The sequence below is a fragment of the Canis aureus genome, chromosome 5 (genome assembly GCF_053574225.1).
Source record: "Canis aureus isolate CA01 chromosome 5, VMU_Caureus_v.1.0, whole genome shotgun sequence".
NCBI lineage: Eukaryota > Metazoa > Chordata > Mammalia > Carnivora > Canidae > Canis > Canis aureus.
In genome coordinates, this window is record NC_135615.1 from 14,939,738 (window position 1) to 14,960,845 (window position 21,108).

Here is a 21,108-nt window from a genome sequence, read left to right on the forward strand (position 1 = left end):
AACTGGAAGGGTTAAGCATCTTGCTCAAGGTCAAACCATGAGAATGAATATCAAACTTTACCCTATATAGCCTCAATTTTTATGCTCTTAATCACACACTCTGGCTGCCTTCTTTGATGAATTGCTACATTTAAGAAAAAAGAAGGCCTAAAAGAGAGACAACAGAACTCAGCATATTTTCATTCAAGACAAAGGTTTTAAAATAGGGCGGCCAAAATGGACTAACAAGGACTGAATTTACCCACCTGTTTGAAGTAACTGAAAACAAAGTACTATATATGAAACAAGAATTGGAAAGACATTGGACATTAGGCAATAAAAGAGAGTAGTCTTTGAGATGAAAAACAAACCAGGTGAACCCTACAATTGCCTAACCGCACAGCAGAGTTTCCAAGCCATGGGAAGAGAAGGGTAAGCCATGCAGGTCCCAGCGATCTCCCTGAGTTAAGGAGACACAGAGGGAGTCTGGGAAGGTCAACGCGGCTAGAGTCAGCCAGAGAGGCAAGAACCATATGGAGAAAGAACTCCAGAAATAGAGGATAATAAAGATACAAGATCAATATACAAAAAATTGGTTATTTTTATATACTACCAAGGAACAATTGGTTATTGAAGTTTTTCAAAATTCCTTTGAAAATAGCATAAAAATGTAAAATATTTAGGGATAAATCTGGCAAAACATGTATAAGATCTATACACTTAAGCTACAACATGCTGCTGAGAGAAATGAAAGATCAAAATAAATGGAGTGATTGACTGATGTCACGGATCCAATGACTCAAAATAACTCATATGTCAAATTGCTCCTGAATTAACCACGAGAAAAAAATGCATTTTCAATCAAAATTCATTTTGTGGAGTTTATTTTTTTGTTTTGTTTTTTTTTTGTAGAAAGTGACAAGCTGATTGTAAAATTCATAGGAAAATGTAAGGGACCTAGGAAAACCAGATTTTATATTACCTTACTTTGATGTTTATTATAAAGCCTCAGTAATTAAGATACTGTAATATTGACATCAAGGTAGATAAATAGATCAATGGAACAGAATGCAGTAATTAAGATAATATGCTATTGGTAAAAAAAAAAAATATATGCTATTGGTGTCAGATAGACAATATGATCAATAGAAAAAAAATGAACAGTCCAAAGTAGACTCACACCAATATAGTTAATTGATTTTTTACACAGGTATAAAGACAATTCAGGGAAGAAAGTCTAATGTTTTCAACTCATAAAAATGGAACTGTCAGCTATCCTTATGCAAAAAATTAACTCTGTCCCACCTTTGTACTATGGACAAAAAAATAAGTTAAAATGGAGCAGAAATCTAAATGTAAAAGTAAAATTATGAAATTTCTAGAAGAGAAAATCTTTGTGGCCTCAGGTTAGGGAAAGCTTTCTTAACATCCAACACCAAAAGAATAAAACACGCTCATAAAAAAATTAATTGGGCTGCATCAAAATTAAGAACTGCTCTTTGAAGGACATTGTTAAGAAAATGAAAAGGTGAGGCACAGAGTAGGAGAAAATGTTTGCAAATCATGTATCTGATAAAGAATTGATATCCACAATATATTAATAACTCCCAAAACGCAGTAATAATAAAGCAAGCAGTTTTAAGTGAGCAAAAGACTTGAACAAAGAAGATATATGGATAGCAAATAAATACATTAAAAAATACTCAACATCATTGTTCATTAGGGAAATGCACATTAAAACCACAATGAGATAGTGTTGTGCCATCTCTTAGAATGTCTAAAGAAGGTTGACCATATTAAGTGTTGGGAATATGAAATGGTACAATTACTCGGGAAACAGTTTGCCACCTTCTTAAATGGTTAAACATACACTTACCATACCATCCAGCTGTTCTACCTCTAGATATTTACTCAGGTGAAATAAATGCCCGCGCCCATACAAAGACTTGAAGGCAAATATTTACAGCAGCCTTCTTTGTATTAGTGAGAGAGAAAGAGAAACGAGGGAAGGAAGGAAAGAGAGAGAGAGGAAAGCAAGCAAGAAAACATAGCAACACTGAAAACAACCCAAGTGTCCATCATCAGGTGAATGGATACACACACTACGGCACGTCCACACAGTGGAATACAGCTCAGCAACAAAAAGAGGAATAATGTAGGGATACCTGGGTGGCTCAGCGGTTGAGCGGCTGCCTTTGGCTCAGGGCATGATCTCGGTCCAGGGATCGAGTCCCACATCGGGCTCCCTGCATGAAGCCTGCTTCTCCCTCTGTCTATGTCTCTATTTCTCTCTCTGTGTCTCTCATGAATAAATAAAATCTTTTTTTAAGAAAAGGAATAATGTATTAATCCACACTACAACATGGACAAAGCTCGTAATAAATACGCTGGTGAAAGAAGCCAAATAAAAAACAGCATACACGGTATGATTTGATTTACATAAAACTCTAGCAAATGTAAACTGATCTGGGGTGATATAAAGCAGATCAAGGATCCATGGAGACAAGAGGAAGGGGTGAAGGAGAGATTATAAAGGGACAGAAGGAAAGTTTTGGGGGTGGCGGACAGGTGGATCACTTTGTGGTGATGGCTTCATGGGTGTGCACATATTTCAACATTTGTCAAATTGAACACTTTAAATATATTGAGTCTATTGTTTGTTCATTATACATCAGTAGGGCTGTTATAAAACAGGGCTAATCTTGCTGAGGCAATGCGGTGGTGGATCCTGGGTGTAGAGGAGGCAAGACTCGGGACAGCAAAATCATGCAGGAAGGTGCTGAGAAATCCAAGCATCCTTATACCTAGAACCGGCCCTGCAGGCACCAATTTTATAAAAATAACTCTAATATACACTTAAGAATTCAGGTCTGTTGAGAGTTACCTCATAATAACAAATAATGAGCAAGGCCCCTACTAGTACATTGGAAGCTTTTGTGCTACTTACAAAAAGAGGCCTCCTTGGCTCATGGTGCCCTGTCACCCATCAGCTGGGTGCCTTTGTGCAGTGCACAGTCTGCACAACCAACCACAGCAGTCCAGATCCTATAGACAACATGATATGACAGAAACAGCACTGACCACAAGAATCTTGGCTCTGTCATTAACCATATGACCTTTGATGAATCACCCAAAATTCCTCCCACCTTAGTTTCTTCCTCTTATGCCCTGTGGTGGAGATAGTCCTATGACGAGGCTTTACAAACAGACATGACCAGGAGGTGACAAAGAAAAAGTTGGTTCTGAGGTTAAAGTATTACATTCCTTCCTTGGAGGAAAGCTAATAAGAACACCCCAAGAACTGTTATTAAACTTTATTAAGATTCATGCTGAGTTACTGAACTCTCAAAGTGTGAGAGATAGGCTGCCTTCTGAAGCCTTTTTCCTTTCAACTCCCACACCCAGTTCCCACTCCTACCTCCTCAGCTACCCAAGACCTGCTGGAAATTTCCTCCTAGTGAGGTTTGCTTCCCCAGAGTCTCAGGTTAACCTATGCCTTGCTTCCATCCCTCCATCCCTTCTCTGTGTAGATGACAGTTGGGAGGAATGAGGATTACTTAATGGATTCACACTCAGGTGGGTCTCTATGACTAGGGCTACTCCCTTCACTTTTCAAAAGACACTTTCATTTTATTTTTAAAGATTTTATTTATTTATTCATGAGAGAGAGAGAGAGGGAGAGAGGCAAAGACACAGGCAGAGAGAGAAGCAGGCTCCATGCAGGGTGCCCAATGTGAGACTCGATCCCGGGACTCCAGGATCATGCCCTGGGTTGAGGGGTGCTAAACCGCTGAGCCACCCAGGCTGCCCGACACTTTCATTTTAAAAGAGATGTTTATATACTCCAAAGGGTGGCTCTCTAATGGTGGGATCTGATACCAAGTAGCTAGCTGTTGGGGCATAGAATCAAAGGGTGTCTCCCAAAACAACTTTCTAAATTCAGCATCACCAAATCTTTCCATGGTAAGCCTGTACACCGACTTTTCAACAGGACTTTCCAAGCTTATCTTTTATAATTATATATGTATATGTGAAAACTCTAGACTATATATTCATATGTATATGTTATATACACTACAGAAGTTCATATATATAAACATTTATATATAGGTATAGTATATGTAAACTCTAAAGTGCAAACTGCACAGGAAGGAATCAAGTGAAGAATCAAATATGGGTTTTTCCTTTTCTAATATTGCAAATTGATACACTGATCTAAGGCTGCTTCCACCCTTGGTAAGTTGTTTTAGATGCTCTTAATGCCTGAAGTTCAAGTTACTAGTTCAGTGATTTAGCTTAATATACTAATTAATGACCTAGAGGATGAAGTGAATGGCATTGTGGAAAATTTGCTGCTGACACAGAGTGTTTAGGTTGCTAAAAGCTAAGGAGGATTGTGAGGAACCCAAGATGGATCTAATAACTTGGATGACCGAACAAACATGAGGACTGATAATGGTTTACAGGAAAGGGCAAAAGGTAATAGAGACTGAAAAACAAATTATATAAGTCCTACATAATTTAAGCAGCACACACTGATGGACTTGGAATTTATGTTAGTCTCAAAGGAAAAAGACCTGCCATGGGAATTAAAATAATCAACATATTTCAGTAAAATCATCTAATCTGCAATAGTCCCTCCCACATAAGCCAAAAGAGTCTAGATATGTGCTCAGAAAATATAGGAGTAAACACAGGAAAATGTGGTGGACAAAGCTGGGTGCCTACCTAACACTTTCTTCTGCTGACTTTGTCCTGATATTTTCCCCTATTTACCTCTAACTCCACTCCATTCAGAGAAGGTGACTTTTCCCCAGCCCCAGAAAATGAAGTAAGATCTATTGGAACCAGTAGCCCTCAAAGAGTGATCCCCAGATGACCAACAGTAGAACAATCTGACAACTTATTAGAAATATGCAGTTCATTAGGCACTATCCCCAAAATATTAAATCAGGAACTCTGGTGGTGGAAAACAGCCATCTATAGTTTAACAAGGCCCCCAGGAGATTCTGATTCTGAAGTTTGACTACCACCGGACTAAATCAATTTTGATAATTCTATTCCCCTTTGCCAATGATTATATGAAGCATAAGAAGTGACTCCCTATAGGCTAGTGAGATACAAGTTAAGTCTGCTGGGGATTCTAAGAAAGATCTTTCTCTCTTCACATAAGATATTGAAGCATTTGGCCACACTTTGCATGAGGATGTGATGCCTGGAGCTGCAGCAGCCATCTTGAGGCTATAAGAAGGCACACCAGAGGACAGCAGAGCAAAAAGATGTCCTTGAGTCACCAAATTAACCACCCTTAGCACCACTCTACCTCTAGGATGTCTGGCTATGTGAGGAAGCAAACTCTACTTTTGGTCAGCTATCCCATTCTTAGCATCCAGAAGTATCCCCCCAAAAGCACATTCCTTCCTTCTCCATTGTGGTACAGGGGAAGCAAATCTGAATTGGCACACGTTCAGAAACAGCGATACAAAAAAAAAACCAGAATGTGTATCTTCTTATCCCTCTCACCTGAGCAGTGCGAGCTAGATTCCCCAATCTTAAAGCAAATGTAGTTTTGAGCCTCACTGCTCTTATATACTGTTAGTATAACAAATAGGTACTTTTCTCACAGTTCTTTGTAAAGCATATTTAGTAATGGAGCTATGTACAAACAGTACAAAACAAAAACAAAACACCCTCCTTCTGGGGTCAGCACACAATCCTCCCAGCTCAGGGCTCCGTGTGACTGAAGGACACGCCGGGAAGAAGGTTCAAGGCGGTGGCAGTGCTGGGCTCCCCCTTGGAGCTCACCCAGTGCACTTTCATGTTCCCTGAAAACCCAGGAGCTAACCATTTATGAATCTCAAGTCTTAATACTGCCCTTCCTTATGGATTAGGAGATCACACAGCAGAGGCAAAACCCTCGTCTCTGTTATCACTTTCATAGGAAATAAAATGGCAAGACGGAGGACCGGCTGCAGGTCCACAGAGAGCCGGCAGCGTCTCTTGCTGCGTCCTGGTATCTCCGCACCATGCCCTCTAGTGCATCGGCTGGGCCTGGGAACAAAGTCACAAGAAAGGGGAGGAGGAGGATCAGCCGGATACCTGCATCCTTTTCTCGCACCATCCCTGCTTAACTTTGGACCAGCTTTTTACAAGGAAGCCCCTCCAGTGACTCGCAGCAAGAGCAGACGGGTTTGTCATCATGACCGAGAGGTCAGGAAATCGAGGCTTTACAGGACTGACAGCAGGATCGGTTCCAAAATCAACCGGCCTCGACTGAGAATTGCCCGTTAGCTGTCAAAGGTGGCGGCTCCGTTCAGTTGGGCCCTCGGAGCGCAAAAGGGGAGAGGAGATGTCCGAGGGACGAAGAGCAGACCTCGCAGGCTTCTAGGGCGCAGGACCAGGGCCTTTCCCTGCAGCAGCATCTGCAACCCCGATGCCCCGGGCGGGCCTCCCTGGGAGCCGTGGCCGCATCAGCTCTAGCCCCGCTTGCACCGAAGCGCCCTGGAGTCGGTCTCTGTGTCAAGCATCCCTTGCCCTACCTGGTGCAGGTCCTGAATAAACCCCGGGGACCACAGCCGAGGGTGGGCCCAGGGCCCCGGGGGGCGGGGAGCAGGGATGGCGGCACGTTTGGAGAGAGGACTCGTGGTGCTCAGGTGGTGCCGTCTCTGCTCGCTTCACGATCCCCCCTTCTCAACGCTGTTACCCCGAATGAAAGCTGCGGTCCTTGTCGGGTTGTGTCACCTCCCGCCGGCTGTCGGTGTCTACGCAGATGGCCAAGGACGCTGCTTAAACAGACCTTACGGATTTCAGGGTCTGAAGGAAACGTACGTGGTAGTGGTGACGCCGTGGGCAGTAGCGGTGAACATCCCGCACCACCTGGAGATCCACAGGGGAGCTAAGAAGCCTAATGCAGCTTCAGAGTGGCTCGCTTGTACCGACTTCTTCCAAGGCCCTGGGAAGGGCCCTTAATGTGATTTTTCTTTTTTTAAATTTGCAGAAGTCAGATATTTTAACTGATAAGTAAGACATTTTAACTTAAAATCAGTTAAGACCTCTCTCCACTACAACTTGCGTCTACACACCTCCCCTTGTTTTGGATGGCATGAGAGGGCCCATGGGCATTTTGGGGAATCCTGCTAAGGGGAAGTTGAGTTGGGGATACATTTAATATTGGTATAGAGGGTTAGATTTATGTTGATTGCGGTTTCTATTGAACATAGCTAAGTTACTACTGGTCATCCCAGTACGGAAATACTTCTGGGAACACTCCTACCACCCACTGCGGAAACTCAGCAACATGAAGACCTGAAGGACATATGAAAGGGTCCTACACTACGTAGCAGAAGAAAAAAAGGTTTGAAATATAACAGCCATAAGTTAGCCTGCGGTAAATTTTTTCAAACATCAAACGTGTAAAATTGCAAGTGGAAACTTTGCTTTTCATCAATGCTGAACCAAAATGGAAGGTCTCTTCTGTTAGGATTTATATAGGATTTGATAATGCAGCATATACGATTATGAGTGCACCATACATTTGGTTCCTTTTTAACAAAAATTTCACAAAATAGAAATGGTCAAAATTCCTGTAGTTATAGGGCGACTCTTAAATCATGGTACTCTCAGCAGGGAGGGGATATGTTTTTAACAATTCATATATGAAAGAGACTTGAAAGAGGTTTTTTCCAAGTTTGATGACAATCTAAAAAAGGGAATTGTATTAGAAGTGATGAATGAAATTTTCTAACCTATCAATTACAAGAACCGCCATTCTGATCAATTATGCTGGAAGAAATAACTGAATTCTCTTTGTCTTCTTTCTGTAGAAAATATTATAAAACTATTGTTTTTTAAAGAGGTGTTTGAATATACACAGACCACAAAATGTGTGTTGGGGGGTGGAAGTGTCAGAGAGTGGCCTGAGGCAACTAATAAAAATATGTTACTGCCTGGATCATGTAATGCTTGTGGCATTTGTCAGGCTTTTCACAGCGTGGATTTGTGATTTCTCATTCCAAACAAAAGTTTACTTCCCTAACAAATTTGATATTTGTAATTGGAGACTCTTTTTCTTGAAAAATCATCTTTTCAAGATTGTCTAAGCTGTGGTCCCCACGAAACTTGGACCTGCCTCTGCCTACATACGTCATGTTTTGCCACCAATGACTCACCTTCCTGCAAAGCTAGACTCCTCTTTGTGTCTCTGGTACATCAAGGTCCCTGTGCTAAGAACATTACTGTGCTTACATGTTCATTTATTGACCTCCATTCCTCCCTACTCCCCTCATTCTGTATCAAACCAGCCCAGTGTCTCCTACTTCTGAAACTGCTTCCCCTCACTACTACACTCACTGCCCCCCTCACTCCCCATGTGAGTTACTACTGCTTGCTTTTCTTTAGTAGCCTTCTCTGGTGGGCCATATATTGAACCCCCACAGATCTCTAGCTCCTAATCCTTGGGACCATGAATGTTACTTTCCAAGGCAAAGCAGGATTTTACAAGGGGATTAAGTGAAGGATCTTGAGATGGGAGGTTAACCTGGGTTGTCCCAGGGGGCCTTAAATGTTCTGACAAAAAGGAGGAGAGATGTGATCCACACAGAAAAGGAGAAGGGAGGTGACCACAAAGGCAGAAATTGGAACGATGCTGCCATGAGCCAAGGAATGCCAGCATCCATCAGAAGATAAAAGAGGCAGAGAAACAGATGCTCTTCTAGAGCAACCCTGGTTGAGTTGAAATTGATTTTGGACTTCTGGTCTCCAAGAGCTGTGAGAGAAGAGACTTGGCTTATGATCATTTGTTATAATAGCCACAGGAAATGAATACATCTCCCAACACAAAGTCCATTCTCAGAGATCAAACATCCCCCAATCAGATCACTTCAGTTCCAATATTCTGGTTACAAGACACCTCTTCATGAGACATGTTCTATTTAATTAATTATTTTTTTTAAGATTTCACTTATTTGAAAGAGAGAGAGAGCAAGAGAGAAGGGAGAGAACACAAGCAGGGAGAAGCAGGCTCCCCACTGAGCAGGGAGCCTGATGCAGGGATTAATCCCAGGACCAAGATCATGACCTGAGCTGAAGACAGAGGCTTACCCAACTGAGCCACCCAGGTGCCTCTGTTCTTTTCACTCACAAGGACTTGGAGCCTCTCTTTGAAAATTCATGTAACATCCCCCACCCCCAACTCATTCCGTTTAGCAGCCCCATGGCCATGACATCCTTGAAATGGCTCCCTCCAGTGGAGCCCTCATGGATGAGGAGGCAAAGCCTCCCTTTGGTGTATTATCCTGATCCAATTCTTCTCCTTCCTCTGGAGTCACTCCATTTCCCTTCTCCAACATACAAAGCACAAAGCTTTTAAAACCTGCCTCCTCTAAGAATCTTTTCTTACAGGGAGGAATAGGTTGTATCGACTCCTGCCACATTTTCCTACCTTGTCTTTCCCCAGAGGGGCATGTTGAGTATTCTGGACTTCCGTAGAAGAAAAAACTCCTGGTTTTTGAATCAAGTAAGTTTCCACATATCCACTGAATGATTGTCAGCAGGGAGCTGGGCTAAACACTACTGACCCCTGAGACATGGCTCCTGTTCTTAGGAGCTTGGAGACTCAACTGGGGTAGGAGGGGAATGCAACAAGACCTGCACATTAGTGTTTACAATAAAAGTCTGATGTGCAAAATGCCATGACAAAGTGTGACGAGTGGAGTGGTGGGTGCAAAACAGGGACACATCACATGAAATGGGAGTCAGGAGAGCCATTTGAGAGTAGGTAATTTGCTCTGAGCAGAGTAGACTGGTTTAAGTCAGGGTGCAAAGGCAGGAAAGCCCAGACTGCAAGGAGATGAAGCTGGGAAAGAAATTTGGGACCATATTTTAGAGTGGGGATCAGTCAGCAAAACACTTTTGCTAGAGGGCCAGACAGTATTTTAGGTTTTGCCAGCCATGTGATCTCTGTCACAACGACTCCACTCTGCCACTGTAGCATAAATGCAGCCATAGACGATATGTAAACCGATGGGTATGGCTGTGTTCCAATAAAACTTTATTTACATAAATAGGCAGTGAGCCAGAATGCCCAGCTAAGGAAGCTCTGGGCCCCCTAGAAGGCACTGAAGGTCTGTGAGCAGGGGGGTGACTTTTTAATGTTACCAAAGCTGTGTATTTGAAAAAGTAATCTGGCTATGCAGCAATGCTAGGATCAGAGGAAGGGGAGTTGAGTGTGGAAATAAACAGTGGGCACTGGAGGCACCTGAGTGACTCAGTGATTGAGCGTCTGCCTTGGGCTCAGGGCGTGATCCCCGGGTCCCGGGATCGAGTCCCACATCAGGCTCCCTGCATGGAGCCTGCTTCTCCCTCTGCCTGTGTCTCTGCCTCTCTCTGTCTCTCGTGAATAAATAAATAAAATCTTTAAAAAAAAAAAAAAAAAAGCCTCTGGGAAGCTGTGAAAGTGTCTGAGTGAGAGGCCAGAGTTAGGGTACTGAGCTCAGAAAGGAGGAAGCCCAATGTCTAGGGCGGGGCAGCTCAGTGGGCAGGGCCAGGGGGCAGAGCCCTGAGAAAAACTGGCTTCTGACTTGGGAATGAGGACCTGGGATTTCGGGCCTGCAGGGAGAGTCGGGGAGCTACATAAGGAGGGGGACCTAGGGTCTGAATGCTTCGGGAGAGGGTCTGCGCTCAGGACGGGTGGGTGGGCACTGGCATCAGGTGACCTGGCCTCCCGGGAACAGGCACAGGGCCCGGGGGCACGGGTTCGGCAGGGCTCCGATCGGCCAGGCCCAGCTCCCTGAGCTGCTAGACATCCCGGAGGACAGCCAGGACGACAGCCAGCGCAGAGCAAAACCAGTCCCGCCAGAGGCGGGCTGAGGCCGTGCCAAGTGACCAGGGAAGCTGCGTGTGTGGGCCAAACTGCTTTCTAATTACATTGCGCTCCAGACAAGACAAAACTGTGTCTCTTGAAAAGCATGTATGCGGAGTCGGGGAGAGCCTAGGGGAGGTCAGGCCCGGTGGAAATCCGGAGCAGAGTCATGTTGCAGAATTCATTACCACCCCGTGGTCCCGGCGAGGGAGAGCAGGGAGGCGAGGCTGGGGACGCTGCAGTGGGCGACCCCCTGGAACCCTGGCCACACTTCTCCAAGCGTCTCGCACATTTAAATGGAGTAGGTGATTCTGAAGGAAAATGTGCCATTTCACTCCGAACATCTCATCATTTCTCCCCGGAATTTAATATAATGCCCTCCTGGAAAAATATTAAGAATGTTTCTTCTCACCTGTGTCCTATAGCAAACATTCCCCCCGCTGCTCTGCATGCTGAGACAATTTAGTTGAGAAGGAGCCACCTTAGAATTTGCCACATTTATGTTTGACAAAGAGGCAGTTTACTCACTAGTTACACACTTTCTCGCTGAGATGCAAATGTTGTTGGGCAGAGATTGAAAATGCTGTTTTGATATTTTATGCCACTTTCTTGGGAATTTATTTTAGGAGCAGAGCAATAAGAGAAATATCCTGACTTAGAAATATAAATATAAAACTACCACTTGGGGTTATTTATTTCCCAGGCAATCAATCAGGAGATGTTGGGAAATACATTCAGAGTGGTTTCAAACAGGATTCCAGTCAAGTGAGTCATCTTTCCATTTACTTTTCATATATTATTTAAAAAAAAAAAAAGATGAAATAGTAAAAGAATTAGAAGGCACTCTTGAACTTGGATCATAATTATGAATTTGAGACTGTCAATTTTTTAAAGGGATGAAATGGCTTCAGAGAAGCTGAAACAAACTTTGATAGTGAAACCAGATAACACTCATTGTATTAATATGCACAGTAATTTGTTATGTAATTAATTATTTTTGTTACTGAAATAGAGTTGACACATAAGGCCATGTTAGTCTCAGGGATACCACATGGTGATTTGACATCTCTAGGGTTATGAGAGGCTCATCACAAATGTAGCTGCCATCTGCATCACCATAGACCATGCTATTACAATATCATGGCCTATATGCCCATGCTATAATACACACGTTTTAAATACACTTGGTGATTCAGGACTTTTTGGCAACTTTTGTAGTTTTTTCAAAATGGAAGGTCAACCAGCCCTTATCTGGTCCCTTCAGCCCAGGCCCAGATGATCCACACCCAGTATGTCCTCAGTCATTTCAACAGTTGGGTTTCTATTGTCCTTGCACATCATGTGCTCTGCCTATACTTTCTGGCAAAATAGTTAAGAAGTGATTACAAGTACAAGTTAGATGTCTTTTATGTGTCCTTCCCGCCAGTGCTATCAGAGAGAACAGACTGGTGGGAGAGCTTGCCTGGCTAAGTCAGGCGAAGAGAGCAAGTGTCATGGGGAAGTATGTTAGTTTGGTCTTCTTGCAGTGCTCTTTCTGATAAGCGGTTCCTCTTCCTGGATGGACTATGTTCAAGGTTAGTTCAGCCTTTTGAAAAACCAGATGGAATGGTCCAGGTGTTTGGATCAAGAGCAGACTCTACTTTAACATCAGTTGTCCCCATTTGGAGATGCACATTGGCTGCGGGCCTATGGATTCTTGCCTGCACTTAAAGGCACGTCATAAGCCAAGTCTTGGTAACCAGAGTGCTGTGTCCCTGTGCCTACCACCAGGTGAATAAGAACTGGACCTCTAACCAAGTTAACTACTCCTGGCACTGCTTGGGGATGGGAGGCAGTCAGTGTAGTGCAGGGTGAACTGAACACAAGCCCAGCTTTATGTGCTATTGGCCTTGGCATCTGAGAGAGAGGCAGATTTCCTCCCCCTGAAAGGCCTAGCACACAAGCCTATTCCCTGATGATAGGAGAGTCTTCAACTGACAGCCAGGCATGTTGTGGAATAGTGAGGTTGGCTTCATTTTCTCTTCTGTCCCTTCTTGTGCACTATACCCGCTTCCATTTTCAAGGTCCTAAGGACCTTCTTATTCTCGACCACCTTCCATCCCCTCTAACAATGGCCTAAAAAGCTCACCCTCATGTAAGAATCTGTATGAGTCATTGAAATCTTAGTGGGAAATTTTCAATGAGCATCTTCTCCTGTCATATTGGCATAGAGTCCTTAGCTCAGATGGCAGAGTTAAGGATTTAGTTTCTTGTTTAAGGATTTCAGGCAGTAAACTGGCAGAGGAGGACATATAGAAACATCTCTTCATGCAGATGGCAACCCGAGTTTGGCCTCACTATATCCACATCCTGGGCACAAATATCAGGCAATATTTGGAGGCACAAGATAGAAATAGGCTGATTCTTAGAAATTCGTATGTGAAAAATCAGTTCATCTGTGCTAGTTTGGGTCAATTACATGGTTTGGACCATAGTATGTGACCTTCAGAAATAGAAGACAAGTGGGGACGATTCTAAGGTTACTCTCAGCAGATATGAGGTATCTACCTCATTTGGATCACAGACACCTCCAATAAACTCAGCCCAATTTCCCTCTCTGGCCAGTTCTGGTTTGGCCTCAAGAAAGCCCTCACCCTAGTTGATGCAGTTCTTGTGGCTGTGGCCTGAGAAAGGAAGTAACCTGCTGTGATGAGAAGTTTCCCTGGTGACATCCATCCATCTGTCCACTGTTGGGGCTCATCTGGGGCCCACACATACAGGAGATCAGAATGTGCCAAGATCAGCCAAGATCAGACCTTTGCACAGAATTCCTCCAACCAGAGGAGCAAGGAGACAGGACCAACTAACAAATCTGAACAGGGCTGGCTTCTCACATCTTTGGCCCACAGAACTAAACTACACTCTGGGAGTGGCCTGTTAAAGAGATGAGAAGAGACACATCAAGGTTGTAGCTGAAAAAAATTGGATCTTCTGTAGCCCTGAAAGGCCAGAGCATCCTACAGATAAGCTCCCATTGGTCCTGAGGCAGGAGAGTTGCTCTGGCCAGAGTTCCACTGAGATCTACCAGCAACAGCTTTTATTTGTTGAGCCCCACACACTCCCGGGCATGATCATTTTTCTCTTCTAATTGGTCTTGACATTGAGCTTAGGGACATAATGAAATTAGGAAAAGCATTCTGGAGGGAAAGAAGAAAACCAACTTGCAGTTTGGCCTTTGATAAAATATCTGCTCTAAATGGATACAGAGCTCTGGATCTGGCATGGCCTGATGGGCCAAGGTGGGTAGGCACGGGGGAGGGGGCAATTTCCATCTGATACCACGTGGGCTCCCCCAACCAAACAGTGAAGATTGGATCTCAGAACCCTAGCAAGGTGGCTTGCCACTTGGCATCTTCAGCTGTCCTGTACTTGATGAGCTTCGAGAAACACATGATCTTTCTACCTTTAGAAGGAAAAGTATCTGATGGAGCTGGAAAAGCATGAAAAGTTTTTTTGCCTACTTAAAGACTGGTGCTGATGTGTATTCTTGCAGAGGGCAGGATGATGGCTTCCTCCTCGGGGCGGAGCTTGCTGACACTCCTCAGCCACTGCTGTTGCCAGAGGGACCTGCCCGAGGCTGGGACTTGTTCTATAGGTTGAATGGCTGCTCTTCACTTTCCGTCCTCGGCCTCTGCAACAGTGCCCTGGACCGTCTGTGGTGCACCAGACTCTCCTGTGCGTGCATGTAAAAACAAAAAGAAAAACAAAAACTTGCCTTCAGTTAGTGCTTTGCTGTATGAAACAAGGACTGAGAAAGTTGGTCCTCTAACTTTCCAAGTTGATGATACTCGAACTTTCACAACAGATGTTTTTGCATTTATTTTCCCCTTGGAGGATGGTAAATGCAAATTGTTCATTTGAGCAATTTCCATCCCTTTTGGATGGCCCTTATTCCTCTTGCTGTGAAATGTGCAGGATCCTCAACTAAATTGTATGGGATGGTTTCGGAAGGAGAAAACCTAGTTTGCATACTTCAAATTAGAGGTCTGCATTAAAGTGTGCAGGAATCAGAGGCTCACATGGCCCCGGTCCCAACCATCTCCAGCCCTTAGGGAGGGAGATGCTTGAGGCTTAGCAGTTCTGACACCCCAAAGAGGTGGAAGGAGATCTACTGGCACTTATAAAAAAATGTATAGATCATTATAACATGTTTTGAAATTTTAAGTGGAGCATCTTCCTCATGCAGGTGTGCTAGGGATCAACACTTCAAAGCCTCCATCTCCACGCAGGCCGGGCTTAGGCCAGCAAAGTGTATCAAGAAAGGGGGAGGAATCCTAATTGGGTTTTCCTTCCTCAGCACTGAACTACCTTCTGCAGCTGAATTGCTGGCACTCCCTTCCTCGGCAAATTCAGTTTCTGTGGAACTCCAAGGCAAGCAGAAAACTCTGGAAACTGAAACCATGAAACCTACAGAGTTCCCAGAGGAAACTGGACCACCCGGAACCTTCCTAACCCTGGTGATCCCTGACCAAATTGAGTCAGGAAAATGGTCTTTGGTGAATGAGCATTTCTGAGGTCTTGGAACTTTTTCCTCTGACTGCGAATATTTGGGCTCAAGTTTTTAGTTTTGCGTCTGGATTGGAAAAAAAATACGTGGTGTGATTTTCTCCTCTGGAGAACAGAGCAAAAGGACAATGACTGTTGCGAGTGCTGCAGGGCCGCGTTCCTACTCCTTGTCCAGCTGTTTCTCTGGTGACTCTTGCTCTTTCCAGCCCCTATGCATGTTTATCCCTCTCCTGGATCTCCAGCAGCTCGAGCACACAGACTTTTGGTGACAAGGATTTTTAATTTAGCTGTAAAGTTTTGCTGTTTTTCTCAAGTAGATAAAAAGTCCTGACTTCCTTTGTTTCTAATTGAAGACATATGGGCAGAGGATGACCAGCTCCCTCATTTTACCTCTGTGTAAAAGAGGGTGGCCTAATGGCATCCCCATTTGCCTGTGACCAGCTTGCTGAGAAGTTTTAAACAGGCCACCCCGATCTCTCTGCAACCTGAGAGGAATGTGCACCTTGTTGATTGGTGTCCTGTGCTATTTCACTGTTGGGTGATATCAAGTGGTAATAAAAATGCTTTAGAAGCAACGCTGTGGGTTGTCAAAATGCCCATCCATCACCATAAGCAAATTTATTCCATAACACTTCAGGTCTTTAGAAGTAAATTGAATAACTGCAAAAAGTGTCTTTGAAATAAAAGGCAGAAGGATCAAGTAATAGCCTGATCCAAACGGTGAGTTAACTACCCTTTGGGAGTGGAGGTTTTTTTCTACTTGGGAGGCTTTAAGTCTGTGAGTGCAGCAGCACTAGGACAGCATAGACTAGTAACACGTTTCTATACTACCAAAAAGGCAAGCTACTAGTTATATTGGGTTCTTCGTGCCTTTTCCAAAAAAAGAAAAAAAAAAATATGCATTGAAACAAGACATAATTTCTGCACAGCAGTTACCATTAATGCCAGGCTAATCTTTCCAAATGAATCAGTGTTCAATTGATGTAAGATGTTTTCAGATCTATTGGTGGCAAATGATAATCATTGGAGGAGAAGGAGCTCACATTCACTGAGCACTTACTCCATGCCAGATACTATGCCAAGTGCTTGTATATTAGCTAATTAAATCTACATGAACTCTCAGAGTAGGAATTCATTCACTTCCTCCATTTTAGAGAAGACAAAATTGAGTTGCAAAGACATTAAGGAACTGCCCAAAGTCACATTTCTTGGATGAGATAGAGCTAGAATATGAACCTGGGCAGTGTGGTTTCAGGCTACAGTCTTAGCCACATGCTGTCCTGCCTCCAGGCTTCCTATGCTAGTCTGATGGAGGAGCCCTGCCGTGTTAGAATTCTGATTCACTAGCCATTCATTGACCTGGAATCCAGTAGTCACTCAGGACATACTACTGCCCTCTCCCATCCTCTCCTGTCAATCCTGTCTTACAGACATAAAGGGGATATATTTTCAAGAAAGAATCTTCTGAGGGTCAGGAGAGAGTAAGAGTAACCTCTAAGAAAAACAACAACCAAAAAAAAGATCTTTTTTTCTCTAAATTGCATAAGGATTTAAATAGGTAGAGGCTTTGTCAGTCACATCACAATAAAGCTAGAAAAAAATAAAGTGCATTGCTTAAGGTAAATTAAAAAATAAAAATAAAAAGTAAAAGGGTGGAACCTTTCAATATTTCTAAATGTGTGAGTCCCAAAATGTTGATGATAGCTGCATTAGATATTTTGGTAACGATCTTTGTCAGAGTCTAAAAAAACTAGTCATCCCCCTCAGTGTGACTCATCAGAAATGTGCTCAAAGCTTCTCGTGTTTAATACACATGGAAAATAGCACATCCACCTGCTAATGGAAGCCCCCTGAAGTGGTTCCCTGGGGATCCATAGGTGACTATGTTATTATATCTTCCTGGGATTGCCTTTTCTTTTCTTTTCTTTTCTTTTCTTTTCTTTTCTTTTCTTTTCTTTCTTTTCTTTTCTTTTCTTTCTTTCTTTTTTTTTTTTTTTTTTTTTTTCTGGAAGGAGGTCAGAAGCAAAGAGGAAGTTTCTGTCCTAGGACATACTGAATCGGGATCAAAACCTATTATAATTCTAACCCCTCGGACCCAAGTCCCCAGGAAGGAATCTATCCGAAACTTCAGCAGAGAGGCTCAACTGCTGGAAGGACAGAGGGAGGAAGATACATTAGCAAGAAGGGTCAGAAGAGGGACTCATGCTATAGTCACATACCCTGGCTCAGCTGGGTTCTTTGCGAGTCACCACCGATGAGCCACGGCTCTGAGTTTTGTCCATCACTCATGACTGTAAACCGAGGCACATTGGGTTTTATTGGGGTAAATATTGTGTTTTTCATGATTTTGTTGGTGGTTATCCATACTCAGAAGACCCTGAAAACCATGAGTTGGCCACCACCATGAGAACTACCCCAAATCCCAGTTTCTACTGAAGGAGACTCAAGTAAAGAGGTTTCAGGGGGCTTTGTGCTTATGTGGGGTTTTTTGTTGTTGTTGTTGTTTTAAACTGGTTAGCACCGTTCAGAGTCCTTAGGAGGATTTTTGCTCTGAGCCCTGGCTCTCCCAGCAGCACAGCCCCTCCACCACATCCTGCCTCCCCACTTCCTCCCCTTTCCCAGCTCCAGAAGCCAAGATGGGAAGTCTCTCACGACCCTGTGGCTTGGCCGGGAGGAAGCCTGAACTTGATACAGCTGGCTTTCCCGGGGCCTGGTGAGAGCATTTATCCCTGACTCCGGGCTTCTTTGCTCACCTATTTTTAGATTTGTGCTGCAGACCTTCCTGAGGGCTCCCACATCGGTCTCTTTCGGGGCTGGCTGGTGCCAGGGATGGGACCCACGTGTGGACTGTTGCGCACCTGAACGGGGATCCGGCATTAACAGCATCGGCAGCAGTTAAATGTGGTTTGCTTTAACGTCAAAAGGAAGAGAAATAAACACCCTAAACCAACTCCCTCCCTGTCTCCCAAGAACAAAGGGCTGAGTTTTCTCTCTTCTACTTTAGCGGCAAGCCGGCAAGCCCAAGCTGTCCCAGGGTGGAGGGTGGATGAGGACACGTGACCTGGGAATCTGGTCACATCCGAGGGGCAGGCAGGATGGCAGGAATGTCGTATCCAAGACCAGCACCAGGCACTCAGGCTATGCCTCAGCAGAGAGCCGCCCTCCAGCTGCCCTGGGACCACAGAGTCCCTGGCACGCAGGCCTGCCCTCCCCAGGCCACACCACTCCCTGGCCTCCAGGGCTGGGCACCTGTTGCCTCTGTGGAGCTGTTCTTTTTTTTTTTTAAGGTTTTCTTTATTTATTCATAAGAGACACAGAGAGGGAGGCAGAGACATAGGCAGAGGAAGAAGCAGGCTCTGTGCAGGGAGCTCGATGTAGGACTCAATCCCAGGACCCCAGGATCATGCCCTGAGCCAAAAGCAGATGCTCAACCACTGAGCCACCCAGGCGTCCCTGTGGAGCTGTTCTTGATGATCTGCTCTGTGCCCTTTGAGACCCAGATCAGACACCACCAAAGCATCCATCGTCTCAGAACAATGGGTGCATGGCTGTCACCCTCATGTGACTGAGCAATGTCGAGGGGCAGAGACCGACCATGTGTCCTTTTACACCAGGAGTGTGCCAGACAGTATGTGTGTGTGTGTTGGGGGGGGTGGCGGATGTGACGGAGATGCGTGGCAGAGGGGGCAGGAGGTGTAGTCCAGGGCGGCTTGTGAAACATCACAGGTGGCCCCACAGAACAGGTGTTCAGTAAAAGCCGAATGAATGCAGGAACAAATGACATACGACAAAAAGTTAAAATCAAGACACAGTAAATTGCCACAACTGGAAAAAAAAAAACTAGCTAGTTCACATTCTTGGTTTTATTTGGACTTATAAAGCTGTTTAAGCGAGACTTTATGAATTGACTCAATTTATCAGTTCAAGAGACTCATGGCACCAAACCAGTGTGGGTTGGTCCAAATATTACAAATGCAAGATTAAAACATAATTACAAGATGGGAGCATATGGTCCCTGACTGGTCACCAGTGTCAGCCCTACCAGGTGGAATAGCATATCCATATCACATCATATCAGACTTGACAATAGAAATTAAAACAAACAACCCAGAATTCATAAGCTGGTGATAGCTTTTGCATGATGCAAGCTGTTACCGGTCACTCAAACATGATATTATTGTGATGTCTGTTGAGGTCTGTAGATGGCCAGAGCTTGGTCCTGGACAGGCAGAGCAGGAGGGGTCTGGGCTGGGAGTGGAGGGGATGGGGGCGCAGGGGGAGAAAGCAACCGGGAAGCAGGCCAGAGGAAGGGAGCAAGCTGGAGAGGCAGGGCCGGTGGGGCTGGGTCCTGAGGTCCACCTTCTGGTCAGGCATCTAACTGTCCTGTCACGTCCCTCCCACACCCATAGGCACTTGACAAAAAACAAACAAAAAAACAAAACAAAACAAACAAACAAACATGTCCCCTCCCACCCCGGCCCCCCTGTTTGAGCTCTGTCACCAGAGCCCCATTCTTCTCTCACACTGACTTCTTCCTGTCTAGCTTCTGTGCGTGGCCGAGTCCTCCTGCCCAACTCCTCCTTTGGATTCGGCACCTTTCCCAAGTGCTTCTTTTCTGACTGCTGTGTCAACTCCACACACGTCAGCCCATGGGAAAGCAGTATGCTCCACCCAGGTGCCCAGGAATAGCCATTGGTGGCCCGGGTGCCCTGGGTCTCCACATGACTCACAAGAGAAATTGGCAGGGTTTTTAGAGCCAAGCGTAGAGGTCCGGTGACCAGGTAGGTTCAGCATAGGGAGAACCCAAAACAGCCCAGAACAAAGTACAGCAGAGAGGCATGTGGCCAGAGCTGGCATGACCCTATGACTAGAAACAGCCCCTTCGGACTGGGCAGATTCTCATGGCCATGAGCATGTTACTGCCGGCCCAGGTCAGGCACTGTCCGTCTTCAGATGACTCTCTGGTTTGGGTGAGGAGGAGCTCAAGGTTATGCTGCCCCATGAAAAGGATCTGAGTTCTACGGAATTCTGGGACGATCACTAGAGCAATGGTTCCTAACTCAAGGGTGTGATGAAAATTACCCTAGAAGTTTTTCCAAACCCACATGCCAGGGTCTCACTCTGGACCTAGAAAATCAGAATCTTGGATGAATTTGGGGTAGGGTACACAGACACCTATGACTTTATTTTTTTTTCAAGATTTTATTTATTCATGAGATACACACACACACACACACACACACATACACACACAGAGGCAGAGACACAGGCAGAGGGAGAAGCAGGCTCCATGGAGGGACCCCGATGTGGGACTTGATCCCGGGACTCCAGGATCACACCCTGGGAGGAAGGTGGCGCTAAACCACTAAGCCACCCAGGCTTCCCCACCTATGACTTTGGACTCCAATACAACCTGCCATTCCTTACCCAAGGTGGGCACCATCTTAGTTGTGCCACTTGGGGGCCAGAGATCATGTGGTCTTACTTTGTACTTGGCACAGTTCCTCCCACATAATAGATCTAAAATAATACGTGTGGATGAGTTAAATGAATGAATATGTGAATGAACGAACAAACATTTCCAGTGATTGAAAGAATTGTTGATTCTGTCAACACACACAGGGAAAGAACCAAGGTTCCCATAATGGATTTTAACTCCCTTGTAAGTAAGCCTTCCAGTTACCCATTCATAAGAATAGCTAAATATGACAACACTAATGTGTATT

The 21,108-nt window shown here is 44.6% G+C and overlaps 1 protein-coding gene and 1 long non-coding RNA gene across 2 annotated transcripts in view; one reads left to right on the top strand and one right to left on the bottom strand.

Annotated features, from left to right (window-relative positions):
- The window catches only part of ZNF438 (zinc finger protein 438), a 403,052-nt gene that overhangs the window by 124,378 nt on the left and 257,566 nt on the right, over positions 1 to 21,108 (top strand). The gene's annotated exons all lie outside the window — the stretch shown is intronic.
- LOC144313719 (uncharacterized) lies at positions 11,808 to 19,998 on the bottom strand. The gene is made up of 3 exons (XR_013379348.1): positions 19,912 to 19,998; positions 18,136 to 18,291; positions 11,808 to 14,549 (listed from the first exon to the last, which is right to left on the bottom strand). It is a non-coding gene; the product is annotated as an uncharacterized LOC144313719 (long non-coding RNA).